This window comes from Leuciscus leuciscus (assembly GCF_965113295.1).
Source record: "Leuciscus leuciscus genome assembly, chromosome: 16".
Lineage (NCBI taxonomy): Eukaryota > Metazoa > Chordata > Actinopteri > Cypriniformes > Leuciscidae > Leuciscus > Leuciscus leuciscus.
The window spans coordinates 12,757,712-12,771,917 of record NC_138740.1 but is presented as its reverse complement, the minus strand read 5'-3'; the positions used below and the strand labels follow the sequence as shown (position 1 = coordinate 12,771,917).

The 14,206-nt window shown below is 43.4% G+C and overlaps 2 long non-coding RNA genes across 2 annotated transcripts in view; one reads left to right on the top strand and one right to left on the bottom strand.

The window, feature by feature from the left end:
• Window positions 1–14,206, top strand: part of LOC309478055 — a 107,312-nt gene that overhangs the window by 59,522 nt on the left and 33,584 nt on the right. The gene's annotated exons all lie outside the window — the stretch shown is intronic.
• Window positions 604–1,813, bottom strand: LOC309477983. Its single transcript, XR_014198718.1, has 4 exons — window positions 1,726–1,813; window positions 1,431–1,514; window positions 1,037–1,126; window positions 604–845 (listed from the first exon to the last, which is right to left on the bottom strand). It is a non-coding gene; the product is annotated as an uncharacterized lncRNA (long non-coding RNA).

Here is a 14,206-nt window from a genome sequence, read left to right as displayed (position 1 = left end):
CTTCTGTCCATTGTGCATTTTGTTTTAACAGGAAAATCAGTTCTTACAAGTGTAATTATACCTTTGCCATTAACCCTCTGAGGTCTGAGGTGTTTTTGGGGCCCTGGAGGTGTTCTGACATGCTCTGACATTTGTTTTTTTTTCAGTTATTTATAAACATGTTAATGGCAAAAGTGTAAATTCACTCTATATAACACAAACAGGGCTAGCATATCTGATCAACATGCTTGTAAATCTTTGTATTTTTAAGAGAATAATGTTTATGCGTGGTTATTTAAAAAAAAATTCAGCAACTTTCTTTTTTTAAGAACACAAAACACATTCTAAATATGTGCCCACAAGACTCTTGACTAATATATGTTGTCGTTTCTAGTTCTGGCTTCAAAATGATGTGAAATTCATCCTGCCTGATCGTTCTCTTAAAACAATACATTGATTTAAACATTGTAAAACAGTTTTTTTTGTCAGAAGAGGTTTATGCGTGGGAGGGGTAATCGCTCATCAATATTAATGAGATTCAGACCAGGGGTGTGACATAGACACTCCCCCAATGACTAATGGGCCATCAAGAGAGGCAGCCTGAACAAAGAGGAGATTCAAAGGTTTTGTTTTTCACTGTTTTATTGTAATTCCTCTATGAGGAGGAACTAAATGTTTTAAATTTGCAATGTTTTAAACTCAGCTGTGGTCCAGGTTCCCGTGCAGGCAGGAATCTCAGAGTCTGTGGAACCATATCAATGTCAGTCTCTGTTTTCCATGACAGAGTAGACTGCTTGTTGCTTGTCTGAATGTTTGTCTTGGCCCTCTTTGCAACAGGTGTCTGATGATCACCATCACCTTTATAGCTGTAAAACAAACAAACAACTGTGAGCATGTTTATTACACAAAATATAACAACTGCATTTCAATCATTATAAGTAACATTGGCCAGATGCAAAGCCATACAGACACATAATGTTTGTATGGACTATGTAAAACCAGAATATGTAAACAGAATTATACTAATATCTGAAAGAAAGGGAATAAGTGTACTTACTTTTCAGTTGTTCTCAAAACTGAACGACACCTGTCGCGTGACCTCCCAGTGCGAGTTGCAGGTGAGGGTGAGAGTGATGCTACCACATTCCTATAAAAATAATAATATTAATATTAATAAAGGTTGAACAAAGTACTATGCCAGCACATGCATAACTGATGGACAGTCAGCATTTTGGTAAAACAACAAAAATAAGCTCTTTTATACTAACATTACCAATCACTAATTGTAATATTGTGCATACATAACACCACAATTTTTGCAATTGTGTCTGGTAATTGTGTTTTGCAATTGTGTCTGGCAATCCACACAGGCAGGCACATGTACATTTGTAGCATCACTATAAACAAAATTGGTGTAACATCTGTAAAATAGTGGGTAAATATGTACTTACTCCTTCTGATTTCTGTCTGTGTTGCTGCGTGCCCTCTTAGTGCGAGTTGCAGTGAGAGGTGAGAGTGAGCAACCTACATCATTCCTTTCAAAAAAAGTTGAAAACTATTATTATCATATAGAGTACTATTCCAGCACATGCACAACTGATGGGCATTAGCATGCTGATAAGATAGCACAAAGAAAAAATATGTAACATTATCAACCAACCTCCAAAAATAAATAAACTCATACAGGCTCATATTGTAATAAGTATATAAACAAAATTGCACAAACATTGGTAAATATGTACTTACTCTTTCTGACGTTCAACTGTGTTGCTGCGCGCCCTCCGAGTTGCAGATGAAGGAGATGCAGCATTCCTGTTTTAAAAAAAGTTTAAAACTATTATAACATAAATATTTCAAAGTATATTATCATTAGTCTATATGAATAACTGATGCAAATAATTGTAGACATGTGCTGTAGGCATATATTGTGTGTAATGGGCCATTACGGAGATAGCACAACGCAAACATTAACACATTTGCAATTCATCAGCTGGGCATATTTACACATTTCAGCACATACACACATTTGCAATAGATATTTGCAAGCACTCTTCTTTTAAATATAAATTACTCTGAATGGAAAGTATGGAAATGGTCCAACCAGTAAAATCTGTAGCCTACGTTTATTTAAAATAGCTTGTCAACTAATTTCTCTGTACTGTAGGCTAATTGGCCTACGTGTTGTAGCCTAGTCATTAAAATTAAATAAAACAATTTAGTTCATATTTAGGTTTAAATAAAATCATTATTTTTTTATTATTATATGAAAAGTGAAAAGCATGAGTCAGATCATGCGCAATCGCGAGACAAATGGAGTGGGCAGAGAAGATTTTGACCATTTCATTAAGTTTATTTTTTGTATAAAGCCTTTCTTTAAAGTGAATTTCGTTTTGTATTAATTGTATCTTAATTTTAATAGTTGTTTCATCAACCAAATGCCTGTATTTAAAACATAAGAATTAAAAATAGCAGGAACTGGAGGCCTCATAAATGAACCCAAACTCATAAGCTTTGCCTAAAATACCAGAGAAATATATAGAAAGCTCGAAATGTGTTATTTTAAACAAAACTATTAAAAACGAAAGAAAACAGACTGCATGAAGCCTCTCTCCTACTTTATAAAGCATAGCCTAGACAATTTAAATATAATTACTCTGAATGACAAGTATGGAAATGGTCCAACCAGTAAAATATGTAGCCTACGTTTATACAAAATAGCTTGTCAACTAATGCAAGTAAATTTAAAAAGACTTACTAATCCGAAATATCCACGGCTGGATCAAGTCGCTCTTCAAAACGTTCGTTGTCAGAGTCCTGTTCTTCTTCTGAGGAAAAAGTGAACTCTTCATTGCTATCCAGGACGAGCTGAAGGGCTGTGTGTCATCTTCCAACGGCGCAGGAAAGTGAGTGAATGAAACTTGCTGGTTTTAAAGCATTTCAGGGGGCTTTTTACCTTATTTTGCATAGATCACCTCAGCACATTATCTTATGAATAGCGCTCTGCGAGTGGGTGTGAACTCATTTCAGGGGGCGTTTACCTTATTTTGCATATCACCTCAGCACATTATCTTATGAATAGCGCGCTCTGCGAGAGGGCGTGAACTAATTACAGATAATTAGATGAGACGGGAGAAACTGTACTTCTCTTTAGTTTCATACAGATTACATTGCAGGAGAATATTTGTTTTGAATGTGAACTGTTTTATTTTAAAGTAGAAATTTAAAGCTTTCTTTAGACGCATGTTTCATGGTTGTGTGATAAGTATTCGCTGAGTTTTCCAGACTTGTTTCAGAAAGATTTTTGCGGAGACAGAGTGAGCTGAAAGCGCACGCTGTTTATTTTATTTATTTAAAAATAAAAACAAGGTTTTGATGTTAATGTGAGTGTACACAAAAAAAAGAAGACCCTCTATAGTTTATAATCATGTATTTATTTTATTTATATGACCATAAATGACGGATTTTTTTAAGTTTATGTTGCTGCTATGTGAAAAAAATCCAGCAAAACGCGTGGGCGCGTTTCTCGACCTCAGAGGGTTAATATGTTTATAAGCAACTGAAAAAAACACAAATGTCAGGGCATGTCAGAACATCTCAAGGACCCCAAAAACCCCTCAGACCTCAGAGGGTTAACGGAAGCGAGTCTCGATCTTAGCACCGAGATGATCATATCCCCGCAATGAAGACATGAATCATCCACAAGAGCCGCTTCAGCATGCTGAATGCCCAGGCACGTGACGCAGCTCTCGTGGCCGTCAGAGGACGACAGAGACCGACCGCACCCAGAAACGCATGGATGAAATGGCATCTTGAAAAAGACACACAAATCACAACCGTGTTTGCTCTTTTAGAAATGGGACCCGTCACCAGTGCCGGAGCACACAGGGGAACAACCGCGGCAACACTCGAAAGTGAAGCACTCACTACTTCCGTCCTCAACCGCATCAACAAAACACTCTTACTAAGAAGAAAATTCTGTGGAAACAGCTGAAGAGAGCTTCCGTAGCTCGCGACCACCGCTGCAACTGCTGTAAACACCGACACCAAGAGAGTCTTCCAGAAGAACACCGGCACACTCGTTGTATAGTCGCTCGATCAGAGACCATCAGAATGAACCGATCAGCTCCGAAAGCGAAAGACAACTAGTAGGTGCATCCACTTCCGTGTTTATACCCGCAGGGTAAGGCGGGGCGTTGATTACACACCTGCCAAAGCTTGTTGGCTTGATTTTAAGAGTAATCAGAGTGATCGGGCTCACTAAGCATTATCCCATACTGTCGGTATACGATCGACTAAGTCGAACGTTACCCGACTGACAGGGAACAATAGTCAAAAATAGATAGTTATACTTTGTCGTGCGACACAGTGTTGATAAAAAAACATGATTATTATCAAACAAGTGCAACCTACATATGATGGATTTTTTTCCCTCTAACTACAGATCAGAAAAGACAATGTTACTTAAACCCTTAGAAGAAAAAAAATACACACATTCAACATATTCATATGAAAGTAGTCTTACACGACAGACAGTATAGCAGCCTCTATGTGCTGGAGTATATATAAAATCAACTTACTGACTACAACAGTCCTGAGGGTCAACGCACGAAATGCCACTTTTTGGTTTGAACCACTCCAGTTAATTTTTTTTTAGCCAAGGAGTTCACCAAAAGCTTTCCCAGGATATGCCACACAGCTTCTTTAGTGGAAAACCCACCAATAATTCCAAAATAGGTGACCTTTTTAAAACACACACACACACACACACACACACACACACACACACACACACACACACACACACACACACACACACACACCACAACAATAACAGAGTATCCATAAAAATATAATACATTACAAGACAAATTGTGTGAAAAATGCAAGTGCTTGAACTTACCAACTTCATTTGTTCTGGCTGATCCTTTATTTGATTTTCAAGCCTTTCCAGATCAGATAAATCTGACAAAGGAAGGTTGAATGAACTGAGGTCTGGAAATTCATCACTCTGCGACTGAGCACTGTTCTGTTTTTGTTCTGACAAGTTGTTGCTTGATGACCTCTTGTGCTTTAAAAACTTCAGTCAGCAGGGCTGCAAAATACAAAAATAATAAATGAGCATAAATTAACTTGAAGCTTGTTTTTTTTTAATATAGTGTTTGGTAGGATAAAGAGTCAGTTAAATCTGTAAGGAATAATTGATGACAGGCCGCTGAATTATTAGAAAAATAATGCACACCCGAGGTGGTAATGCGGTCACGACGCGAAGCGGAGTTATTTTAAAAATAATTAGAATTATTTTTCTAATAATTCAATGGCCTGGAGTCAATTATTCCGCTTATACTACAGTTACCACACCTTGAAACATTGTTCAGATGATGTATTTCAAGACGTTTGTCAAGTTGTCATTAAAAGGCTCTTGTATGTAGGACTAATTTCTTACGCATCATATGCCTTTGTTGCTAATTCCAAAGCGTCATTTAAGAGTTAGTAACAGAGGTTTGAGCCACTGATAGCAGACCAATGTGTCATGAAACTACAGAACACAGACAGGTGGTATATATACAAAGGTTTATTAGAGAGCACTGGATCGACAATGACAGGTAAGTAGCTGAATTGAATACTGATGGTAGTGGGAAATCTGACAGAGTCTCTTATCTGAACACAGGAATGAAATGAACCGGAGAGACAGCGTGAAGACCAAATAGGATGACCGACCAGACGAGGAATCAGAGACTGGATGGATCAGACGAAGAACAGGTAGGTAGACCTGTAATGTTCGATATAGGTTGAGGGTAGAGAGTCGGGTGAGTCGGTGTAGTATCGACGAGACCGGACAGTGAACTGATGGAAGTGCTGAACATAAGTAGTGCTAGATCATGAGTGCAGAGTGCAAACAGGTGGTGAAGGCAGGTGCAGACAATCAGAACTCAGGGGATTGTGAGCGAGGGGGGCGGAGTGAGGATGTCTGGTGCTGACAAGGGTGTATCCGTGACAGTAATGAATTGAGGTTCTCGATCTGAAACTATGTCTTCAGGGATCCTGAAATGTCTGAAGATTTGATTGAAAAGGGTTTCAGCGGTCTCGAAGGCTGTGGGTAAACCAGGCAGAGGAATCAGCTTACAGGCTTTAGAGAAACGATCAACAACCACAAACATGTGTGGGAGTCAGAGGAGGGAAGATCGGTAATGAAGTCCACCCCGAGGTGTGACCAAGGTCTGGTGGGTATTGGGAGTGGAACCAGTTTGCCTTCAGGAAGACGTCGAGGGACTTTGGCCATGGCACAGACTGGGCAGCTTCTCACGTATCGGGAGGTATCCTGGGTCATATTGGGCCACCAGTAGTGTTGTTGCAAGAGCGAGAGGGTTTGTTGGCTGCCTGGGTGTCCAGAGCCCAGAGATGTGTGTACTGAGTCCATGAGGGACAGACGCAATCGAGTTGGTACATAGTTCCGTCCCTCAGGACCTCCCGGCGGAGCAGGTTCGGCTAGAGTGGCTTATGGTCATCCAGGCTCCACAAAATGGGACTGACTATTACGGCTGGAGGGAGGATAGGTTCCGGATTCGAAGAGGTGGATTCTGGTTGATGCAACCGAGAGAGAGAGAATCAGCCTTGATGTTCTTGTCACCTGGTCGATAGGAAACTAAAGTTGAATCGAGTGGAAAAAAAAGTGACCACCGGGCTTGACGGGTGTTGAGTTGCTTAGCATCTCGGAGGTACTCCAGGTTACGATGATCGGTGATGACTTCAAATGGATATTTCGCTTCCTCCAGCCAGTATCTCCATTCTTCCAAAGCCAGTTTGATAGCCAGTAATTCCCGGTTGCCGATGTCATAATTCTGCTCCGCCGGGGACAGCTTTTTGGAGAAGGCACATGGATGGAGTTTGGGAGGCTTCCCCTGCCGCTGCGAAAGAACGGCTCCTACCCCCGTGGCAGAAGCATCTACCTTGACGAGAAATGGAAGATCTGGATCAGGATGACTAAGGGTAGGAGCGGAGCAGAAGGAATCTTTGAGCTTCTCAAAAGCATTGGTGGCTTCAGTGGTCCAGGACAGAGACTTGGCCCCTTTCTTTAACAGAGAGGTGATGGGTGCGCTGATTTTGCTGAAATCTTGAATAAACCTTCTGTAGAAATTGTCGAATCCCAGGAAACATTGAAGCTCCAGTTGGAAACAGCTTCCACCTTTCTTCTGGTCCATGGAGATTCCGTGTTGGTTAATCACATACCCCAAGAATTGGATGGACTCTTGATGAAATTCACATTTCTCCAGTTTGAGGAACAGCTGATGATCGCGTAGCCGTTGAAGAACCATCTTCACATGGCGAATGTGTTCAGACAGACTGGACGAGCAGTGGTGGACGAAGTACACATACCATGTACTTGAGTTAAAGTAAAGATACTCAAGGTAAAATATTACTCAAGTAAAAGTAGAAGTGCTGCCTTTAAACATTCACTTGAGTAAAAGTACAAAAGTGTTTGCCTTCAAATGTACTTAAGTATCAAAGTACTATGATTTTTTTATGGCTATAATGTACTATTATAATTTTTGTCACAAGACTACGTGAAGACTCTAATGTCACTCTTGGCACATCAGTCTATTAATAAAATGACATTAATTAGTCATATATATATATATATATATATATATATATATATATATTTGAATTGAATACATTTTTTGTGTGTTTAATTTTGGACGGAAGGGGACTGTTCCCATAAGGTATAATACATTTACAGTATTTACTGTACATATTTTTCACGAGCGTCTATGGTCATAATTATAAACATCCTAATGTTATGATACATTCACATAAACCTGCACAATGCCATTGAATATATATATATATATATACACACTACATTATGGGAGCAGCCAATTTCCCTACAAAATTAAACACCAAAACGTATTAATGCAGTGTTTCTGCTACTCCTCAGAAAAAAAAAAATGCTGTTATATGCAAGTAATTTTAGTGTCAAGGTAATAAGCAATGTTCATTATGCATCAGTATTTACCGATAATTGCTGCAATAATAGCTGCCTGCTGCTCTCTGCCCCGCTTAAAATCATTGGCAACACAAATTGTTTGGAACTATTGAGAGCTACACGAATCACGTGACCGCGCGGCGGCGAGATCACAGTAGGCTTGTTCGACTTGAAACGGCACACTGCACAGACCAATCGGTGAATGACATTAAAATACCGCAAGAGCGATTAGAGAGTAGACGGCTCTGTATGCTTTTCAATCGCTCTCGCGATTTCGCTCTATACTTTGATGTCTCTCATATTTAACGGCTCTGGTTTGCGCTTAGTAGATACCACCAAGGCAAGTTCAAAACAAAGCGCGCACGTTGTAGGCTACTGTGATTGGTGGCACGTTTGACCAGTTAAGTTTTTATCCACTCATAAATAAAAAGGAACGACTGATTTTGAAAATGTAGTAGAGTAAAAAGTAAGATATTTGACTTTGAAATGTAGTGGAGTTAAAGTAAAAGTCTTCCCAAATTTAAATACTTCAGTAAAGTACAGATACGCAAAAAAGCTACTTAAGTACAGTAACGAATTACATTTACTTCGTTACTGTCCACCACTGTGGACGAGTAAATGAGTATGTCATCGATGTAGACGATGATGAACCGCTGAAGATAATCTCTGAAAATTTCGTTCATGAAACCTTGAAAGACGGTAGGAGCGTTGGACAAACCGAAGGGCATGACCCTGTACTCATAGTGCCCAGCAGGGGTGATGAACGCCGTCTTCCACTCATCCCCCTTACGGATACGTATCAGATTGTATGCACTGCGGAGGTCTAATTTAGAGAAGATCCGTGCATCACGTAGTTGTTCCAAGGCGGCTGGAACCAGAGGAAGGGGGTATCGAAACTTGACAGTAGAAGCGTTAAGGGTCCGATAATCAATACAGGGGCGCAAGCCTCCGTCCTTTTTGCTTACAAAGAAAAAACTGGAAGCGGCAGGGGACGTAGAAGGTTGGATGTATTCCTGACGAAGAGCCTCCTCAATGTACTCCTCCGTGGCCTTCTGTTCTGGGATGGACAGCGGGTAGATCTTACTGGTAGGTGGAGTCGCCCCAGGCAGCAGGTCGATCGCACAGTCCCATGGCCGATGAGGTGGAAGTTTAGTAGCCAGCTGTTTACTAAATACATCCTGGAACGCCCCGTAGTAGATTGGGATCTCAGGTTCGGTGTTAGTGGCTGGACTCTCGATGGTAGTTGAACCGATTGACAGATTGGAAACCAAAGTAGATGAAGAAGAGAAAACCTTCTTGACAGGATGTAGACAATGAGAAAAATAGTTTTCTCCCCACTGACGAACTTCTCCAGTGAACCAGCAAATATCCGGGAATGGAATTCCAGCCACGTGCATCCCAGGATGATGTCAGCCGTTGAACCCTCCAGTACCAGAAAGGATAATTCCTCTTCATGCAAGCATCCGATTTTGACAGAGAGGAAGGGACTGCAGTACTGCACGTCACCACGACCAAGCGGTTTTCCCAGGATAGATTGTACATGCAAAGGTTAATTTATGGATTTCCAGCGAGCTTGAAGTCTTTGAAGTGTAGAGAGAGCGATGAAGTTGCCTGCGGAGCCGGAATCAATCAACGCTTTTGCTGAAAAAGAGATATGCAAGGCAGACTGGAGTATATTTCATGGATGAAATGGAAAAGGGAAGATCAACTGTACTCACCGCAGGTCGTGGTGGACGAATGGGACATGCGTTGAGAAGATGACAAGCAGTTCCACAGTAAAGACAGATTATTGAGAATGCGACGTTGCCGTTCTGTTGAAGTTAAATGGGTTGAATCCACTTCCATGGGTTCTGGTACTGGAGGGTTGACTGTCGATATTGGGCGAGGAGGAGGCAGTGCAGGGTTATCATAAGCAAGCAGTGCGACGCTGGGCTACTCGAATGGAGTGTTGAATGAGACCTTCCACTCCTATATTGTCGTCGTAGATAGCCAGTTGTAAGCAAATGTCTCGATTGAGACCCTGACGATAAGCGGTAATCAAGGCCGTTTCATTCCATCCACTGTTAGCTGCCAGAGTGCGAAACTGCAATGCATATTCTGAAACAGAGGAATTTCCTTGCCTCAGACGAAATAACTGATCATGAATAGACAGATCATTAGGAGTTTGACCAAAAACTTCTCGGAAATGACCAATGAAATCCGTAAGAGACTGAGTGACAGTACCATTTGTAGCCCATAGTGCTCAAGCCCAGAGAAGTGTGCATCCGGTGAGAAGAGAGATGATAAAAGCAATTTTCGCTCTTTCCGTGGGGAACTGTGAAGCTTGCATTTCCAGATACAGTTCGCACTGAAGCAAAAAACCGCTGCACTCCCCCTCCTCGCCAGAGTAAGTCGCTTGTCTGACCATGGGACTGACAGAGGCAGACGAAGAAGAATTGGTGACTGGTGGATGAAGAGCTTGACGAATCTCCTGTAAAACAACGTTTACAGGAATCTGAGGCGAAGCTTCTTCATGTCACGGTTTATGAATTCACTGTCTCTCTCTCGTCTAATGTGCTGTTGTGTGTGTGTGTCTGTGGGGGTGGTCACTGATCATCAGTGATCAGTAGCGCCAGCTGGATTCAATTGTTTGTCCCTTTATATGTTCAGTAACTGGTGTCTCATGTTGTCAGATCGTTGTGGTTTCCCGGTGTGTTTCCCGTGCCTGTTCCTGTGTTCTTCGTGTTGGATTTGGATTCCCTGTGTCTTCGTCGTGTTCGTCCCCGGATTCTCTGCACTCTGCACTGGATCACAGAGCACCGTCACGAGGGATCATTTCACTGGATCAGAGCACCGTCACGAGGGATCATCATTGGACTTGAGCACCAGCACCTGTTGTCCACCGAGGTCCCTGCATCATTGTTCCACCAGCGTTTGTGTCCGCCCGCCTGTCCTGCTGTGTTGGCGACCATCTGTGTGCTTTGTCTGACCATTGTGCTTAATACTAATAAAGAGCGTTATTGCATTTACATTCTGTTCTGTCATCCGTTACAGAACGATCTGACCACATTATAATAATAATAATAATTCATTACATTTATATAGCGCTTTTCTCGGCACTCAAAGCGCTTTACATAGAAGGGGGGAATCTCCTCAACCACCGCCAATGTGCAGCATCCACTTGGATGATGCGACGGCAGCCATATTGCGCCAGAACGCCCACCACACACTAGCTTACTGGTGGAGAGGAGACAGTGATGAAGCCAATCAGTATATGGGGATGATTAGGAGGCCATGATGGACAGAGGCCACTGGGCAAATTTGGCCAGGATGCCGGGGTTACACCCCTACTCTTTCGAAAGACATCCTGGGATTTTTAATGACCACAGAGAGTCAGGACCTCGGTTTTACGTCTCATCCGAAGGACGGATTATGGATTATGGATTATGGATGTAGCAGGCGCCACGACTTGGGACGAGTTTGCGGCTCGAAGCATCGCGAGAATGGACACCCAAGAGGAGAGCATCTCCAACACAGGACGGGCGGTCCAAGCGCTTGTGACGCAGGTGTCCGAGCTCACCCAACAACTTCAACAGCTAAGAGTTCCCACTGCGCCGCCCACACCGCCCGTTCAGCCCACTCCACCAGAGCCGCCCCAGCAGCGTGAACCGAGACTGCCGACACAAGAGGGATATGCAGGTGAACCGGAGTTTTGCAGAGCATTGTTGACCCGATGTTCTATGCACTTTTCATTACAGCCACTGACGTTCAATCAGGAACAGACCAAGGTGGCATTTGTTCTGACGCTGCTATCAGGCAAGGTGGCTCTCTGGGGAACGGCGGTGTGGGAGAATCAAGACCCATGCTGCGCCTCGTTCCAGGCACTCTCCGAGGAGATGAGAAGGGTTTTCGATCGTGCAGTGGCGGGTAGGGAGGCGGCCAGACTACTCGCCGATCTCCGCCAAGGTAATGGCTCGGTGTCGGAATATTCTATCCAGTTCCGCACCCTGGCTGCAGAGTGCCGATGGAACGAGGAGGCACAGTGGGATAGATTCCTGCATGGGTTGGCTGACCGTGTCCAGAGGGAGATTTATATGCTGGACCTTCCTCGCAGTCTGAATGGACTTATTGAGCTGGCGTTACGAGTTGATGCTCGGCTGAGCAGAATGGGTCGCTTCCAACAGAACCTTCCGTTTCGCGGCACGGAGACCCTGCGCTCCGACAACCTGGACACGGTCAGTCCCGTTTGCGATCCCGAGCCCATGCAGGTGGGTAGAGCTTGGCTTTCCCGGGAGGAGAGAGAACGGCGGAGATCCCAAGGACTGTGCTTATACTGCGGGAAGGCGGGCCACTTTATCCACTCATGCCCGTTAAAAGTTCAAACCCGGTAGTAACAATGAGGCTACTATCGGGTGGGATCTCCGCCAAGAAGACCTCATCATCACCATCATCATCTACTCTCCTTCCGGTAAGACTAAGGTGGGCAACCCACACACACGACACCAAGGCTTTACTGGATTCGGGGGCAGAAGGTAATTTTATGGACTCGGAACTGGCTCACCGTCTTCACATCCCTGTCTCCCCTCTCTCGTACAAGATTTCTGTCAAGGCTCTTAATGTACAACAACTTCCCAACATTTCACACACTGCTGAACCCATCACTCTCATCACTTCTGGCAACCACACGGAGACAATAACATTCCTCCTCATGAACTCACCCCTCGCACCTGTCATACTCGGACATCCCTGGCTTGCACAACATAATCCCAGAGTCGATTGGGGTCACAATTCTGTATCTATGTGGAGTAATACGTGTCATGAGTCATGTCTAGTGTCTGCGTGTTCGTCTGTACCTGTGTCTGTGTTCCAGGAGGAGGCGGTGAATTTGTCTAACATGCCCGAGGAGTACCAGGACCTGAGAGAAGTGTTCAGTAAGTCTCGTGCTGCTTCTCTTCCTCCACATCGTCCCTATGACTGTGCCATAGACTTAGTGCCAGGTGAGTCTCCGCCTAAAGGCAAGTTATATTCACTTTCTGTTCCAGAGAGGGAGGCTATGGAGAAATATATTTCTGATTCTCTTGAACAACATCACGGTAAAGAATACTTATCCTCTGCCGTTGATGTCTTCAGCCTTCGAGCGATTACAGGGAGCATCCGTCTTCACAGAACTGGATTTACGTAACGCTTATCATTTGGTTCGCATAAGGAAGGGTGATGAATGGAAGACCGCGTTCAATACCCCTAGGGGGCACTTTGAATATTTGGTCATGCCGTTCGGGCTGTCCAACTCCCCAGCGGTCTTCCAGGCACTCGTCAATGACGTGCTGAGAGATATGGTTGACCAATTCATATATGTCTACCTGGATGACATATTGATTTTTTTATCTTCTCTCCAGGAACACGTGCAGCACGTCAGACGAGTGCTTCAGAGGTTGCTAGACAATGGGCTTTTTGTCAAGGCGGAGAAATGCGTTTTTCATGCACAGTCTGTTCCTTTTCTAGGGTACATCATCTCGTCTGAGGGAGTGCGTATGGATCCTGACAAGGTTAAGGCTGTGATAGATTGGCCAAGTCCGGATTCCCGTAAGGCCCTACAGAGGTTTCTGGGGTTTGCCAATTTTTATCAGCGTTTTATTCGCAACTTCAGCCAACTAGCCGCACCTGTGACTGCCTTGACCTCCCCCAGAACGACGTTCAGGTGGTCCGATACAGCGGAGGCTGTATTTGCCAAACTCAAGAGCCGCTTCGTTTCGGCTCCCATCCTCATTGCCCCGATCCATCACGTCAGTTCGTAGTGGAGGTCGACGCGTCAGAGGTGGGGGTAGGAGCAGTTCTTTCCCAACGTTCTTCCACAGACGACAAGATGCATCCTTGCGCGTTTTTGTCTCATCGTTTATCACCTGCCGAGCGTAATTATGACATTGGTAACAGAGAATTGTTGGCAGTCAAGTTAGCGCTGGAGGAATGGCGTCACTGGTTAGAAGGGTCAGGGGTACCTTTTATTGTATGGACCGATCATAAGAATCTAGAATATATCAGAACCGCCAAAAGACTCAACTCTAGGCAGGCTCGGTGGGCACTTTTTTTTTTCTATTATTGACAGTAGGCTGTAACGAAAACCCGTGCAGCAGGACTATCTTTTTATGTATATTCAGTTCAATGTTCTATTGATTATAGATAGGACTATATACTTTATTTATTAAAATTAAACTGCACATTTCCATTGATTGTGAAGTTAGACATCGAAAATGGCAGATCAAGCGC